This window comes from Balaenoptera borealis (genome assembly GCF_965194805.1).
Source record: "Balaenoptera borealis genome assembly, chromosome: 1".
NCBI classification, from domain to species: domain Eukaryota; kingdom Metazoa; phylum Chordata; class Mammalia; order Artiodactyla; family Balaenopteridae; genus Balaenoptera; species Balaenoptera borealis.
Genome location: NC_138860.1, coordinates 55,302,980 through 55,318,337, shown reverse-complemented (window position 1 = coordinate 55,318,337; position 15,358 = coordinate 55,302,980). Strand labels below are relative to the sequence as shown.

General features: G+C 48.6%; 1 protein-coding gene and 1 long non-coding RNA gene across 2 annotated transcripts in view; one reads left to right on the top strand and one right to left on the bottom strand.

The window, feature by feature from the left end:
- The window catches only part of TNR (tenascin R), a 425,185-nt gene that overhangs the window by 333,696 nt on the left and 76,131 nt on the right, over positions 1-15,358 (bottom strand). The gene's annotated exons all lie outside the window — the stretch shown is intronic.
- Positions 3,033-9,429, top strand: LOC309605739. The gene is made up of 2 exons (XR_014231523.1): positions 3,033-5,183; positions 5,523-9,429. It is a non-coding gene; the product is annotated as an uncharacterized lncRNA (long non-coding RNA).

Sequence of the window (15,358 nt, the reverse complement as noted above, 5' to 3'; positions counted from 1 at the left end):
AATGCCAAGTTTCTGTTCATTCAATATTTATGGGAATCTCAAAAAAAAAAAAAAATTGCCCAGTATTATCATAGACACCGAGGAGGGAATTAGAACTAAGTGAGAAAGAATCCAAAGAACACAGTTCCTTGGGTTCATGGAGCTTCTGACAAATGGCGGAGAGCTAAGCTAATAATGAGTTCCTGGAAGTGGGGGAGAGTTCGTTCCCTCCTCTTCTGACTCAGCGGCAGCTACTAGAAAAAGCAGAACCAGAGGTGGGGCTTCAGAGATGGGGGAGGAGACTCCAGATGATGCAGGGCCCAAGGGGTGAGGGGCATGCTCCTGGGAGTGGCCTTGAGGTTGGCTACCCCACAGCTCGCCCCAAAGACACTGGGCCTCTTCTCCTCACGCCCAGTCCGAGGCGGGCTGGGAGAGCCTGACACACACAGGCTGTGTCGGCGTTTTCACAACACTCAGAGCCCTTGGGTCTGGGTGGTACCTCAAACAGTCAGCGTTCTTTCAGTCCATTCTTTAGCCACATATTCATTCCTCCAACGTGCATTTCCTGATCTCCTGCTATCCACCTGACTTCATGGAGGAGAACCAGGGAAGCAGTCAACAGTGGGAAGGAAGGTTCAACGAATGACCTAGTGGAGCCCTCCTTGTAGGGGTGCTAAGCACGTGAAAGAAGAAGCCCCTTGGACATCCCAGCCCCAGCTGACATCATGCGGAACAGAGCTGAGCTATTCCCACTGTCCCTGTCTGAATTCCTGACCCTAGGACTCATGAGAATTGATAAAATAGTCACTGTCACAAGCTACTACATTTTGGAAGATATAGAGATAATGAGATAATGAAACAGGAGCTCCGAGCGGTGGGGTGGGGGTGGGGGGCCATTGGAGGAGCGCTTTCTTTCAGGGACATCGCGGAAGGCTTCCCTGACAAGGTGGATTTGGGCTGGGCATCGAGAGAGGAGAAGGGTACCAAGACCTTCTCCTCATCTTGCTTTGCTCTGCACAGCCAGCCCCACCCAGAGAGAGGCCTCCCTCGGTTTGACAGCAAAGCAGGAGTGAAGCAAATGTCTTCCCAGAGCAAGGGATTTTGCTGCAAATCCCTAATCAATGAGGACAAATTTAAAGAGATTAAGGTAACTGCCACACACACGCGTGCGCGCGCACACACACACACACACACACACACACACACACACACGGCACACATCTTCCCTCCCTTCCCCCTGCTGGATGCTTGTTTCCTCTGACTTTATCTTTCTCCCTCTCCATTTCCTCCCCCTCCACACACACACCTACCTGTTCTTTCTCCATCCTTCCTCCCCCTCCCCATCCTTCTCCTGGTCCCTCCAGGCTCCTTTCCTCTCCTGTGCCTCTTTGCCACCCTCTCATTCTCCAGCCTATCTGTCTTCCCTGCCAGCCTACTTCCCACCCTCACATTCCACCTGCTGCTGAGGCTTTTTATTTTTCCTCGACAGCAACTCTCTGGTCTTGAGGGGATGCTTTCACTGTTTGTAAATTTAGGACCCGACAAAGCTACTCTTTTGACAAGCCCAGAGGGAGAGGTTCCTGTTTCTATCCCCAGCCCTGATACCACCCAACCCTAGAGGTAAATATCCTGAAGAACTTGGTCTCCCAAGACTTTGCCTCTCCATGTTTTAGGAGCAAGAGACTGGGATTGAAGCAGGGGGGCTAGGACAAGAAACCACAGGTGAGCGAGGAGGGACGATGGATTCAGGATCCAGATTTGGGTAAGAATGACCACAATATTATATGACATTTAATAACACCTTGCACTTACTGCGTGACTCTTTTGGTTTCCAAAGCACCCTTACATATGTCTTGTTTCCCTCTTCCTGTAGACTCTCCCCACAATTGCTCCAACCTTCATATCATAACCCATCCACCCATCAGGACCTCCTGTGAGTCCCACCTATTCCACAAAACCTGGTGAACTAATTCCTATAGCTCTGAGCACCCACTTCTCAGAATTTGGCTCCTGGTAATTTACTGTCCTGTTTCTTTCTTTTGCTCTTTCTGGTGTGTAAGTCTTGTATCCCAACTAGGGCCCTGCTGGGCTCAGACCTAGCCTCATGCTTCTTTTACGTGGCTCAGGGTCTGGCTTGCTGCTGAGTATCTGGTAGGGGGTCAGTAGTATATGACTGATCAATTGATTATGTCTCATACAAGCCTGTGAGGCAGGCAGGAATGGACATTCTTCTTTCTCTCTCTATGATGTCTAACAGAATGAGGTTGGAGGGTATGTCTTACCTGTCCTCTGGGTCCAAGGAAGGCATTTATTCCATTAGTCCTGCAAGACTTGCCACAGTCTGGGTGTAGGGGGCAGGGGAGGGGGAGCCAAGAGGGTCTATGATGGTTTCCTCTCACATTCTTGTACGCCTCAGGGTCTCACCTTGCTCAGCTGCTTGGAATAGAGATCATGTCTACAGAGTGAACACTTACAGTGTTCCAAGTAGAATGGCTAAGATTTGAGGTTTGATTTCAGACAGAATTGTGTTCAAATCCCAATTAGACTAGCAATATCTTCAAACCTCACTTTTCTCATTTGTGAAGTGGGTTTAATTTTTACCTAGTTGATTTTTTAAAAGGATTGAATGACTTAGTTTATGTAAAGCCATTAGCATAGTATTCAGCCCTTGGTAACTGCTCAAAAAATGACAGATACTATTATTCTTTGACATTACTAGGCTCCATGCTGCCTGAACCTTATTGTCAAGGAGATATTAGAATCCAGGAGCCAGAGAGGCCTCCTTTGGTTCCCCAAGCAGCTCTCTTGACCGAGGATCTGTCCTGAGTGAGGGGTCAGAACCCAGGGGCTCTGGCCCCTCACTCAGGGCATTACCCCCTTCCTTCCCCCTCAGAGAATTACAGTTGAGACTCCAGTACCAACGAGACCAAGTTCATAGCTAAGGCTTGTTCCAAAAGGAGTATGAAGAAGAAAAGAAGACTCTAGAAGCTGGGGGCAGGGGGAATCTACTAATGAAGTCTCTTGTAGTATATGCACAGGCTGCCCTGAACTGCTAATTTACTAGCAATACAAGAAAGGTGAAGCAAACTGTTCAAGTAAAAGATGAGGGAGGAATGGCATGTCGGCAGCACATAGAGAAAAGGCATAAGTGTTTTCATTGACTGTAAGTTCACTATAAACCAATGATGTGATGTGATATCAAACACATACACACACAACACACACACATACACACACATATAGGGGCAGGGAAAAGCTTGCATGGGTTCTAGATTGGATATTATACAGTGACTAGAAGAAGGGAGGTGACAGTTCTACACTATTCTGAGTTGGACTGTGGTTTTCAAGCCTGGATCCCACACTTTCAATGGCACAGGAGACAAAAAGTATGTTCGGAAGAGAATGCCCAGGATGGCAAAGAAGTGGGAACTGTGACTTACAGGGACCGGCTGAAAGAACAAAATGCTTTTAGTCTGAGGAACTAAAGACTCAGAGTCCAAAGGCATCCATGTTAAATAATTGAAGGGATGCCTTCAAATAATTGAAGGATTTCATTCTTCTGTGGGATCCCAGAGGACACATCGACTGGAGAGGTGTGTCTGCATGGAGATGGACTCCTGTCTAAAATAAAGGTGAACTCACCAGTATTTAGAACCGTCCAAGGACGGGCCTCTGAGGAAGGCGGCGGGCTCACGTGGGTGGCGTGTGAGTTGACACTGGACCTCCCCAGGGTGAGGATGGAGATGTGGTCACTGCTGTGTTTGGAGGGAGGCTTGACAATGTGGTCTGAGAGGTCCCTCCTGACCCTCAATAGCTATCAGTTGAATAGTCATTTCTTTCTGTTTTTCCCCTTGACCAATCGCAGCAAGCCTGCCTCTGGGCAAAAACCTGGAGCTACACTTCCTCCATGCGTGGGATGGTCAGGCTGTCTCTGGGGGGAGAGTCTGGCTTGGTCATCTGCCCTATCTGCGGTTAGTTCCCATCAGAAAGGAGCAGGTGTTGTGTCCAAGAGGAGGCTGGAGAGGCCTCTGTGCTAAACACCCACTGTACCAGATATGACATTACTGGTTGGAGTGCGGAGGGATGGAAGGAAGGAAGGAGGGGGCAGTAGGAGTGGACTGGTTTAACAGCTGCTGTGAGCATTTCTGAGACCAGGAATTAAGGAGAGGGGAAAGTGAGGTGGTCAGGGCAAAGCGCCTTTGACCCATGGCAGGCTATTCTGAGGAAATTGGAGACTTCAGAATTTCTGAGACCATCTGGAACCTTTGTGAGTCTTCTATTTTTTACAATTACCAAGGCTCCCTACAACTGAGTGAACTTTTCCCAAACAAACTGTCTACTCTAATAGGCACAGGAAAAGGGTGTCAACACTTCAGATAACAACCAATGAAAAGATTCAGGCTAGGCCAAGTCTTCTGTTTATTGTATCCAGAATATAATTTTGTAAATGTGATCGGCATAGACCGCCAAAAAGCAAAGGCAAAAGCAAAGAAGCTGGAGTGTGAGGTTGACAGGCAGCAAGCCCTAAAATATCAAAACCAAGCAAATGTAACAGGAAGGAAGATACTCCCAACGATGGCCCAAAGATAACACACCTGAGCGAGTTTTCTTAGTGAAGGTAAATGAAACTTCCAGACAGAAATATAAAACTGTCGAAAGGATAGGATTTGAAGAGGGCGGATAGGACTTTCTCTGCACCTAAGAGTGTGAATGACATAACTTAATATTCACACTAGCAGAAACATTAGCTGCTTGAGGGTGACATTATCCAGTTTGATCTTCTAAATGCTGTACATTGCTTTGAAACAAAGAAATGATTGTGGCACGGTTCTTCTTCCTCCCAGCCCTGGGTAATAACCCTAATATGCTGTCATTACCCTATGGGGCTTGTGTTTAACATTAGGAAGTTGCATGAGGCTACTTGACCTCTACAGTTTCTTTTGAGTCCTCGTGTTCTAACCGTATGACTGAAGCCTGAGCTATCTGTGAGCTGGTTTCCCTCTATGTGAAGACACCGTTGCCTTTGGGTGGGGAACCTCAGGACGGCTGTGGTGTTCCTTGGGATCCAGGGGGCAGGCAGAGTGTGTGAGGCGGAGGAAGAAGCCAATACTTTCCCACCTTGTCTACTCACGTCCTGGAGGGGCCTTCAGAGGACCACTACTGGAGAGCAAGGGTCCAAGAGGGGCTCCCTTCTCTCCATCCGGGTGGGAATAAGAACGTTAACAGAGTTTTGTTTTGTTTTGTTTTGTTTTGTTTTTTTAATAAATTTATTTATTTATTTATTTATTTATGGCTGTGTTGGGTCTTCGTTTCTGTGCGAGGGCTTTCTCCAGTTGCGGCGAGCGGGGGCCACTCTTCATCGCGGTGCGCGGGCCTCTCACTATCGTGGCCTCTCGTTGTGGGGCACAGGCTCCAGACACGCAGGCTCAGTAGTTGTGGCTCACGGGCCCAGCTGCTCCGCGGCATGTGGGATCTTCCCAGACCAGGGCTCGAACCCGTGTCCCCTGCATTGGCAGGCAGATTCTCAACCACTGTGCCACCAGGGAAGCCCAAGAACGTTAACAGAGTTTTGGAGTCACCTGACAGCACAGAGCATTTGTTCTGGGAAGCAATGAGAATGATTCTATTGAGGAAAAGGAGGTGAATGTCTCTCACTCAGTCTTCTACTCACGTGCTTTTTTATTTCTTCATCCAGCATTTATTGAGTGTCTCCCATGTGCCAGGCACTGTGTTGGTCACTGGAGATGATGGGGAAAGCATTCCCTTCACCTCTTTCTGTCCTAAGTGCTTTATAGTCCAGTGGGGAAGGCAGGTCGTAAATAGCAAGTGTCCAGTCGTCATTACCCTAATGGTGCAATGGAACCTGGAGATGGAGTGCCTAAGCCTGTTGAAGAAAGCCCAGCATAGCTAACCTTAGGAACTCCTGGTCACCCAGTACCTACCACGTGCCAGAACTCCACTAATGACAAAGGTCATTTCTCCCTCTTGGAAGGGACCAGTTCTTTGGGGAAGCCCTCCAACTTTACCAGGAGTGAATAAAAATAAAGAAAATGGTCAGGTATTAAAGTTCTACTGAATACCTGTCCTATCTTAAGGCTTTACATGTATAATTGAACTTGAGCTTCATACACCTCTGAGAGGTAAGGAATATTTATTATACCCATTTACAGATAAGGACACTAAGACTCAGAGAAGTTATGGGGCCTGCCCAAAGTGGACTGGGGCAATTCTTGTGTACAGTGCCTCTTGTAAGATGGGGCATTGGACAATCTCAGCTGTCTTTCTGCAAAGAAGTTGGTTCTTTGCCTTCCTGCTTCTTCTTTCGTATGGACCTGCCAGGAGTGGCCAGGAATGGCTGCCAAGGACAGCTGGTCCTGCACAGCTGTATGGAGCAGCTTTCAGATGTGCTGTCATGGAACTAGAGCCCCCTATGTCTCCTAGACGCCTCTTAGAAGCCCAGTTTCCAGACCCCAGTGCTCTAGGTCAACCTTGGGTCCCTGAAGGAGGCTCCAGGCCCCACAGAGTGAGGCCACTCATCCTCGTCACTTCTCTCCATCCTCCTCACTTCTCTCCATCCTCCTCACTTCTCTCCATCCTCCTCACTTCTCTCCATCCTCATCGCAGGCCCTGATGGCTCCAGAGAGCACCTCGTGGCTGCCTGACATTCTAGTCTAATGCAGCTGGGGAATCAGGACATCAAGGTGCGTGCTGTCAAGTATGTCATCAGTAAATCCTGCTTCCTCGCTCCTAGCAGGATAAGGGTCTGGCTGGCTGGGATTGAGGTTGCCCTTAACAGAATATTCAGTTCTCAAACCTTTGGAGGTCCACTCTGGATGCTTCAGAGCCCTGCTTTTGAATCTAAACTCACCCAGCTCCATGCTTTTACCACACTGTTCCTGCTTCCTGAATGCTTCTTCACCATTTGAAAACCTGCCCGTCTTTCAAGGCCTGAGCCGTACACCACCTTCTCTATACCACCTTCCCCCACTCCTCAAGCCAGGTCTTGTCCCTCCATCTTCTGAGCTCTCCCAAGCCAAGGCCCACACTGTTCATTATGGACAGCGGGTCTCCCCATGAGCCTAGAAAACTTTAGATCAGCCTTCTCTGGACCGGATTCAGGGTCCTTCTTCATAGGAATGGGGGCTGGGGGCCTCTCTTGTGTACCGTCTACTGAAGACGTTTGTACAAGTGAAATTAACATATAAAGCATCTCACCAGAGAAAAGAAGTGAGAAGGAGAGGCACACGCTTTGCTGGACCTCAGTTTAAGTGATCTGGTGAATTTCAGGTTACTTGTTGGAGGAGAGATGACTCCTATCACCTTCGGCCCCAGTGTCTGCCTCCTGCTGACCTGCTCGGGGCGGTGGGGGGGATGCTTTTACTGTGCTGAGACTCGCCTATTGGGTAGTGGGGAAGCATCCCACCCTGGGAGAGTGACCTGACTCTCCTAGGACAGGGCAAAGGGGAGAAGCAAGTCTTGCTGTCAGTCATAGATGTTGCCACCTGGCATCTCAAAAAGAGTCCGAGACCGACACTGGACACAGCTGTAATAAGCATAATAATTGCATTTAGTGAACACCTCCCATGACCAGCACCGTGTTAACATTACACACATTCTCTCTAATGATCTCAATGACTCTACAAAGCGAGCAGCACCACCTCCCTTTTAAAACTGAACGACAGAGGCAAAAGAAACAAGTAACTTGCACAAGTTCACACAGATGGCAAGAGGCGGTCTGGGAATTGGAACTCAGCTCTATTTACACCAGAGCCTGCCGTCTTTCCACTGCCCCAGCTTCCTCGGCCCAGTGTGCATAACCTTCCTGGGATGGCGGGTCCTTTTGCTCTGTCCCAGAGTGTTGCGTCTCTACAGCGGAGGTGGCTCCCGGGGCTGAGTGAGACCTGCACTAGGGTCCAGCCCCTCGCAGAAACCAGCACATCAGCTTGTACCTCACTTTCCCCGCATTTTCTCGGCAGGCAGCAGGACATGATAATTAATTATGTCACTAGTGCTGAACAGATAATGACAGTAAAGCTCTTGGAAGATAAAATGCAGTAACCGTTATAATTATTGCTTCCACTAGAACGCCCCTCTTCCTTGTAATGGAGAGTAGGAAACTTTCTCTGGGAAGGTCTATTGCCAAGCACGGTGCCTGACACTCGGCATGGTTCCTGAATGAAAACCCCAAAGCTTGTCTGATCCCACTGCTGGCTGCCCTCTGAGTGCACACGCTGTCACCCACATCAAATAGGGCAGCCACAGAGCGGTCGACACCCCGGGATCACTTCCCACCACTCCATAGAGCACACTGCGCCCCAGTTCAGGGATAAACCATTCATCATTTTTTTTAGTAAAACTGTAGGTGCGTCTGTTGTAGGACATGTAATTACCCAGTTGGATTTTTATCAGTAGAAACCCAGTTTAAGTTTTTGAAAATAGGCTCTATAAGAGTGTTAATGTTAACAACCACCAACTGAGCTGGTGTTTCCAGAGGGAGTCACCTGCGAGGGTGGAGAGGAAAACTCTAAGATCTTCTATGTGGAGTCTTAGAGTTGGCTTCGGGAAGGGGGCTCTGGGTGGTGGGTGGGAAAAGAGGAGGAAGGGCTGGTTCCCTTAGAACACAGCAATCTGAGTCATTGGCTTTATGCCCCAGAAATGAATGACCCCTTTGCCGCTCACCTGTCTGGTATCTGAGCATCTCCAACTCAGAAACTCAGGGGCAGGGACGCTCAGGGTCTGCCTTCTTCCAGCACTTGGCAGAGGGAGAATCTCAGGGGCCAGATTGGGCCCTCCTGGACAGCGTGTCATCATGTGGCTCACCCCGTGCCAAGCTTTCTGGTCTTTTCAGCCCCACCCACAGCCTCACCTCCACTTTTATCCTCTCCTCTCTCCTGAGCCCAGTCAGCCAACTGTAACGGCAATGCGCCCCTCAGAGTCTGGGGAAATCTACACGGGCGCCAGACTGAGGTCATGAAGTTCATTTCACTGATACTGTGACCTCTGCCTCAGCAATATTTCCTGCCTGAAGGGGCACAAAGTTGGTTACTTCATTAACCCCTGAGAGCTGTCACAGCCCATTTGGGAATGTCCATAATGTTAGGATCTAGCCATTCCCGGTCTGAGAGTTTCAAATCCAGGACATGAAGCCTGGCATGAGAAATCTGGTGGATGGCTGGTCCTGCCGTCTCACACTGAAGGGAGGAAAAGAAGAGGGAAAGGGGCTTGCATCTGAACAAACAGAGGGAAATGGAAGTGGTTTTAGCCTAGGTTGGCATTTTGTGAACCCAGAGAATTTGTAGTAAATAAATTTTCAATCTTGTGATTACGTATTCATTTTCTTTTTTTTTTTTTTATTTTTTTTTTATTTTTTTTTTTTACCTTTTTTGAGTTTTATTTTTAGTTTCCAGTATGTCTGATTTTAAGCACCTTAAGAGATAATTAAATAATCATCTCCTGGCATTCTTATCATTGCTTTCCTCCATGTAATACAGATTGTGCTCCCCTATTTCAACTCCTTTAAAAATTTTCCTCTCATGTTTTTCAGAATTTGTACTATGGTGTGTGTAGGTGTGGTTTTCCTCACATTTATTCTGTTTGAAGTCTCTAGGATTCGTGGATAAGCGGGTTGATGTTTTGATCAAATTTGGAAAAATTTTAGCTAATATTCCTTCAAACTATGTTTTGCTCCATTTTATTACTCTTCTTCTGAAACTCAAAGTACAGATATGTAACTCTTTTTTTTTTTTTTCACACACACACACTGTATTTTATTTTTACAAGAGATAAATAGACTGACACCAAGCATTGTACATGGATGACCACAACAAAAGCAACAATGATTGCAATTACCAAACATGAAACACACTCATACTATGTCATAATATTGACATTCAGTCCAGTAATCCTTCACTATAACAGCGTATTCATTTTCTTATTCAGCTACGGTTTATTGAACACCTACCGTGTATAGGCACAGGGCTTCCTACAGGAGTAAACAGCCAAATACAACAGTGTGATAAGCGAGTAGCTGAGCATGCCCAGGGTGCTGGGGGAACCCAGAGAAACATCTATATAACCTCTGAACCAGGGAAGGCTTCCTGGAGGAGGAGATGACATTGATCTGAATTTTGAAGGACAAAGTTAAGAAAGAACATGATACATTCAGGAAAGTGCAATGGTTTCAGATGGATGGAGAGAGGGATGAAGATGGGAAAAGAGTGTGATGGGTCTAAAGACATATGGTGGGGGGAGCAAATCATCAAAGGCTCATATACTAAGCCAACGATCTTAACACTATTTTAACAGGGGACCAGTGGCAATCTGAATACAGGCAAGTGTACAATCGGGTTTATATCTTGGAAGAATCACACTGAGCGTGCACCACGGGAGCTGGATTGGAAAAAGAGTGAGTTAAAAGTTGTTCAAATAATTCAGGTGAGGAATGAAGATGGCTGGAACTCAGGCTACTACCTGGAGATGAGGAGAGGAGGACAGGATGGAGAGATGTGAAGAGGGAAAGAGACAGCACATGGTTACTGAGTAACTGGCATGTTTCTAGAAAGAGGGAATGGCCAAAGTATCTAGCTTGGGTGAGCCATTCACCACTACAAGAAACAATGTGAGAGTTACGAATTTGAGGAAAAGATGGCAGGTCAGTTTTGGACATACTGAGTTTGCAGTTTGAGGAGTCTGGCCATCCAGGTGGAGGTGTCCACTGAGCTCCCCCTCCACCATCCCATACCCAGTTCTCAGGAGCCAGGAGAAGGAGGGACAGAGCCCCACCCAGGAGCTGACCCTGCAGAGCCAGGCAGATTGGCTGCCTTGTGGGAAAGCTGGCCACGCTGAGAGGCACTGGGACCAGTGCCGCTGGAGTCGGCAGAGGCTGTTTAGTACCCCTGGCCCTTCTACCCCCTTGCCAGGACTCCTGAGTAGATATGGAGATGCTGTCCTTCACTCAGCACCATGGCAGCGACTGCTGGCAAGGAGGTGACGCTCCCAGTTACACTTCAGTCTCAGATAAACAACAAAACTTTTTTAGTATAAGTATGTCCCAAATACTGCATGGGATATACTTGTAGTAAAAAATTGGTTCATTGTTTATCTGAACTTCAAATTTAACTGGGGGTCCTGTATTTTTATTAACCCTACAACGGGGTGAAGCAGGACTCACCTCCATGTCCTGATCCTACTAGGCTTGAAAACTTAGATTTGTCCTAGCAGCAAAATAAGTACTCGGGGCAGCCCTGGCCAGATCTGTTGGCCCTGTCACGTGCTCTCCTTATCCAAGGAAGCCTGAGAGCTGTACCTTTGTCTGTGTGATGGGGGATGTTGATCTTCCACTAAAGGACATCAGCACAGGGGCCAAGCACTGTGGGGGGTTCCTAGTAGGCTTTCAATATATATTTTGAATAAAGAGATAGATAGAAAGATTCAGACTCTTGCTCCGCAGGGAGTGACCTTGGACAAGTTACTTATCTCATAGCTTCTATTTCCTCATTAGGAAAATAGAGATAATAAAACCTTGCAGACCTATGGTGAAGATGCAATGAAGTAACTCAGGTAGAATGTCAAGTGCAGGCCCTCAACAAATGCTCCTTGTTGGCCCTGCCCGCCTGGTCTGCCGGTGCTCACCCCCAGCCTTATCTGTGTGTGTCCGACATGGACATGAAGGAGATTCCCCCGGGTCTGGCATCCTTATTCAGCAGCCACCCTGACCTCGGCCTCCCACTCAGGACGATCCAGGGGCTGGTGCTGCAGTAGGAAAAGAGATGTGCTGAGTTCCATCACTGATTTTATGTTTTTAGTGCAGTGAGTCAAAGGTGGGACAGTCCTAAGTGTTGCCCTTCTCCCTGAGTGAGGATAAACTGTCTTTGTCACTTAATATCCATTGGCTGGTAGCCCATCTCTTCCCCACCAGAGGAAGTTTCTGCACGCCTTCTCAGTGAGGCCAGCCTGTGTTCAGGCCAAAACCCCATGAATTCAGAGAGGTAGATTCTAACCAGGTCAGAATACACCCCACAAATCCTTTTGCTGGTAGCCCCTGAAAACCTTCCAAATGTCTCCCTGGCGCCAAGTGACCCTGGGTGCCCAGCTAGCTCAAGGTTTGCGATGGAGAAAGAAGCAGGTGCATCCTGCAGAGCTTGGGTCTGATTTACCATTGTCATCAGTTCCCATTCATATTCCCTTTCAGTTCTGAAATGCTGCTTCCCACTAGGCTAGTCTCCACTCTTTTCCCGCAATCAACACACTTACTTCTGATTCCAAGTCTGCCTACCTCATGCTCAGCCTGGAAACAACGTCCTGCCTCAGCACTGCCCCAGGGCCTCCCATCTCCCGAGTTCCAGCTCAGGCTGTGAAGCATTCTCTGAGCACTGGAGCCACGGGGCTCTCGCATGTCTCTGAGTTCCTAAAGCACGTCTGTCTGCATCATTCACCGGGGTCCCTTAATTTAAATCTGCCTTGATTTGCTGCTTCACTGTTTCCTGTGAATGTCTTGTCCCCTCAACCGGATTGTGAGCTCTTGGAGGGAAAGGCAGAATGTGACATTTCTTTCCTGTCCTCCTCAAGCCTAAGCTTGTCCTGACTCAGGATGTTAACACATGCTGGATGGTTAAAGAACAAATGAAAGAATGAAGGACGTTCATTTGTCCAGAGACTTAGCATGGCTCCTAGGCTTGTGGGGAGACAATTAAGCACACAGGGGTTTTGCCCTTCAGGGATTTATAAGCTAAGGTAGACAAGATGATTCTGATGGGGAAGGTAGAAGCATTCAGAAGGATGAGTAGGTGCTGGACCAATATTTAAATGTTTGCTTTATGCAGAAGCAGAGGGGCGAGCATATGTGGGGCCCTGAAGAATAAAAAAGGGTGTCTTGAATGTGAGCTCGTTCATTTAGTCAGTCAACAAACACTTTTTGCCTCCTATGACCCTCTTCTCCGCGCTGAGAGCTGAGGGTATACAGATGAATGAGTCATGCTTCCTGCCCCACAGGACCTCACGACTGAGTGAGTAAACACTTTACCTTGGCCAGATAAATCCACAGTCTTCTTAGAAGGTTGAATTTTAAGATCTGCTGGTATGGGTGGGGGGGGGGTTGGAATTAGAAAGAATTGAGGGTGAAAAGACATTTTTGGCATGCCAATCATAATAAGAAGCAGCAATTGTGTAGTTATCACTGGTTAACAGAGCTACAGAAGATGCACGCAAGGAACAAGAAACTCAGAAAATACGTCAGGAGACTTGACGTGGCAGAGCACACAGAATGATTAAGGCTGGGAGGTGCTGGGGGTACCTCACCCCTTTCACTATCTCACCCTGGGGCCCAGCTCTGTGGATTAACAATGCTGTAGGCCTCCTCTCTTCCCCGTCCTGGCTCCAAGGGGAAGTGGGGGAGTCGGCGTGATGTTCAGGGAACTGGGGACACTAAAACTGGCCGTCGATTCAGGGAGCCGGGAGATCTGTGTGGGTCCAGCCTGGCCAGGGAGGAGCAGAGGGAGGGCTCCAACCTGAGGAAAGGTTTAAGGAAAAGGGAAAAGGGTCAAGGAAGCGCAGGAAGAAAGACTGGAGACCCAGGGATGAACGCTCATTTCCTTTTCTTTTTCCCACGACATAGCTCTCCTTCTGAGCAAGTCTCTTTAAAATGAAATAGATGGCACAGTTCTGAACGGCAGCTCTGGCCTAGAGCTGGACCCCTGGAAGCCACAGCCTAACTCCATCAAATTCCATTCTTTTTTTTTTTTTTTAAATGGGAATTATTTATTTATTTATTTTTTGCTGTGTTGGGTCTTCGTTTCTGTGCGAGGGCTTTCTCTAGTTGCGGCGAGCGGGCGCCACTCTTCATCGCGGTGCGCGGGCCTCTCACTATCGCGGCCTTTCTTGTTGCGAAGCACAGGCTCCAGATGCGCAGGCTGAGTAATTGTGGCTCACGGGCCTAGTTGCTCCGTGGCATGTGGGATCTTCCCAGACCAGGGCTCGAACCCGTGTCCCCTGCATTAGCAGGCAGATTCTCAACCACTGCGCCACCAGGGAAGCCCCAAATTCCATTCTTTATGCTTGAGCCAAAAGCCCTCCCATCAGGCTTAAGCCATCAAACTTTCCCTTCTTCATCATAGCACACCCAACCCCCATACATGTGCCCATGCATGCAAACACACACACACACATACCACTGGCCTCACCCCATTGCCCTCTGGGGCTAGGGGAAGCTGTGATGCTGTAGGCTAGGTGACCAACCTCCCTCTTTGAGACAGTTCCGGGCAACCTAGGATGGCTGATCAACCTACGATCGTCTGAATACTCCACGCATTAGGGATGTTCGGACTGTCCTTGCTCCAGACCAGGCGGCCTCCCTGAGCAGCCCCTCCCCCAGGCACCCCTGGCTTTTGAGGCCGCCTGCCGCTCTGGCCTTCTGGGTTCTGCTTCTCTTACCCATCCCCTAGCAGAGAGGAAAGCACCAGGACCCGCGGCATCAATCGGCTGGACCTCGGAGAACCTGTCCTACTGTGATGGATTTTTTAATTGGATTGTGACAAACATTTAATACCTAATAGAGCTCTTACCAGCACAGTTAATTAAGAATGTGACTAATCTCATTCAGTGGGAGCTCCGAAAGAGAGAAAAGAAGGGAAAGGGAGAATGGGGAGATGGGGGTGGGACATGACTGCTGAGCCTGTGTTTTCTGTGGGGCAAGGGATTCCAGACACACAGCGCAGGGAGACTGCATCAAGTTTACAGGGGAGAAGCAGAACATTGTCTGAGCATTCAGGGGACAAGGACCCTCTTCTCAGCCTCTCACTCTGTCCCATTATGCACGTCGGCTTGTCGCCCCCGGCTTGTTAACAATGCCTGAGCGAAAGGGGCTTTGTGGATGCCCTAAAGCTGCACGGGTAACTGCAGAGTGTTATAAGCCTTTTTACTGAAACTGCCTCACCGAGGGTGGCACGGCTTGGCACTGCCAACCCAGAGCCATGGGCCCTTCACCCTTCCTGAACCCCAGTGTCATGCAGATAGCAGTTGGAACACAAGTATGGTGTTCATATCCCCTCTGAACCGCACCGGGACACTCACGAATGTGCAGCATATACACGCTCCCACGCACATGCTGTCTACACGGGCACGCAGGCGTCACTGTGGGTCTACACAGCAGAAATGCACACACACACACAAGACGCAGGTACAGATGAAATCGCTAGCGCTGATGTGCAAACGCAACACGTCCGCAAACACCCGGGGAGCTGGACTGGCATGTGGGCACCCTCCTGTCTAAATAGGGGCTTGTCTCCTGCAGGGCCTTCCTTGCTGCTATCTGAGCAGGGAAATCCCACCATCCTCCCGAGGTCCTGAGAGGAGCCGGCTGTAGCTGTTAGACAGCTGTCACTTC